We start from the raw sequence: 2,769 nt of genomic DNA on the forward strand, positions 1-2,769 counted from the left end.
TTGAGGTTATGCTAGGGAGTTTTGTTCAGTTTAGCAATTAAAGGTCACTGTACTCTAATGAGGTAAAAAATGAAAAAAGATAGATAGATAGGGAGAGAGAGAGAGAGAGAGAGAGAGAGAGAGAGAGAGAGAGAGAGAGACAGAGAGACAGAGAGAGAGAGATTTATCCAGTGTGACCCCTTGTTGATACTGCTGTAATGGTTTTTATTTACATGATACACAATCATCTTTTAGCGCAGGGGTCATTCATTGGAGGACCGTGCACCAGATTCTGCAAAGTATTCAAAGTGTGCTGAATTGAGTACTTGAAAAATACTATAGCAGAGCGGTTAAACATATGATAGTCATAAGGGCCATTTTCTGTACCACTTATCCTACACAGGGTCACGAGGGAACCTGGAGCCTATCCCAGGGAACACGGCGGGGGGACACCCTGGACGCGGTGCCGATCCATCGCTGGGCACAATCACACACCCATTCATACACTATGGACAATTCGGAAATACCAATCAGCATCCAGTGCATGTCTTTGGAATGGGGGAGGACACCAGAGTACCCGGAGGAAACCTCCAAAGCATGGGGAGAACATGCAAACTCTAAACAAAATATAATCACTTGTCTTATTGATCTGATGGCCAATAACTAATCCTTAACAGTTAAGCATTAAAATGTAACTATTGTCACCACTCACTCAGGTTAATTGCTTTTCCAGTGTGGAAGAGTTGTTTTGGTTTAAGATTTAATATTTTGGTTAAAAAGTCTACCGGGAAATAACCCCAAATGAATCAACACCACACTCTCACACCTGCCTCATGAGTCCTTACTTTTCCCAAACTCACCGAAGGAGCTCCAGACCCAAAAATAACTCAGCCCTGTATGGCTTAGCCAATCTCCTGACTTGAAACCCATTGAAAATGTATGAAGTTTTGAAATTGCAAGACCATCAGCGGGATCCTTGTAACCTTGCCGAATTGAAGATTTTTTTTTCCTTCTAAGAATAAGGGCCAAAATTGGACAACAATGCACCCAAAAAGCTTATTAGTATTTCTTACCGTAGATGTCTTGAAGCTTTACTTTCCAGCACTCGCTTTGCAACCAAAGTACTAATGCTGTTAATGAATACTTTTTTTTTCCACCCCCCATCAATTTTTTTTTTTAAACATATCATTGTTTATGCTTATGAATACATATCTTTATGTTCATATTTTTATTATTAGAGCAAAGATGTTACATGTGTAGATATTATTTGTGGAACTATGCAATCAGCTGCAGTCCAGGAAACCTAAAGGTGGGTCAGTTCAACCAAAAGAGAAGTAAAACCTTTATTTAGAACTGTTTAAAAAAAAAAAAAAAAAAAAAAAAAACCCAGACAAATGCTTACAGAGACATCATGGAAAGATACTCATTACACAATCTCATGCATTTAACTATCACTGTAGTTAAGTCAACCTTTTGAAATATCGAAAAAAAAATCTATTTTATCTAGAAATAAAAAAGAAGCATACATTCATTTTTTATATGTATATATATATATTTTTTTTTGCAGTAAGGGGGAGTGTGCTGGCTAACCAGGCAGAAGACACGCCCTGGGCAGTATGGGCTAAAACTGCTCTGTTGACCTGAATGAACATCTTGTTGTACAGGTGAGTTACATACACATAATCAGATTCGGGCAGACAGTCGTTTAATTACAGAGACAAAAGTAACTTTATCCATACCCAACAAACCTAAAGCTAGTTTTGCTGGATGTTATTTAAAAATCTTCAATTAGGTTCAGTTAGTTCAAGTTTGCTGTATAAGCTTTGAGTCAGTAGTGAAAGTTTTACAAATCAATGAGAACATACATATACATATATACATATACACATATATATATATATATATATATATATATATATATATATATATATATATATATATATATATATATATATATATATATATATATATAATATATATATATATACACACACACACACACACATTATATATATATATATATATATATATATATATATATATATATATATATATATATATATATAATTAAAGTAGACCACAATTTATGTCTTTTCAATGGAAAACAAATGAATACATCCTCTTGTGTCATGGTAATAATTCAGTCTATAATTTAATGAATTGACAACCTACGCAATGTCATCAAAAACTTACTCACACACTAGATCCAGGGGCTTCTTCAACTTGTTGCAGTCAGACTCCGTCTGAATATAATCCATCTATTCAAATATTTAGCTTATTGGGTGAATGTGCACAACAGTATTGTGGCTATTTGTTTCAGCAGTAGAGCTTTTTTTTTTGTTTTTTTTGTTTTTTTTTTTAAATTTCTGAAACTTCTGCTACCAGAACACAAGTTGGTCCAAGTTGACGTTATTTATAGGCTTACTTGTTTATGAGTTATCGAGGTTTGGATGGATTAAAGCCATTCAGTTCAAGTGACCAGTCAAACTGGCTAATAACTATAAAAAAAAATAAAAATAAAAAAAAACCTCTCAATATTAAATATACTATCTTTAATAATGGTGGGTAGAGGTTTCCACCGCTATAACTGAATTAAAAAATAAAATCACAGATCCCCTGGCTATGCTTCATGATGTGATTGATATGCTTCATGATTGAGATGCGCTACCTTAATTCACTGCCATAACAAACTCCGCTAAAAGAATTTAGCAAATAGAGAGGCATATTTCAGAAGGCTCAACGAAGTAAACAAAAAGAAAGAAAAAAGAACTATATTCTTCAAGTAAAATG

Source organism: Ictalurus punctatus, chromosome 2, assembly GCF_001660625.3.
Source record: "Ictalurus punctatus breed USDA103 chromosome 2, Coco_2.0, whole genome shotgun sequence".
Lineage (NCBI taxonomy): Eukaryota > Metazoa > Chordata > Actinopteri > Siluriformes > Ictaluridae > Ictalurus > Ictalurus punctatus.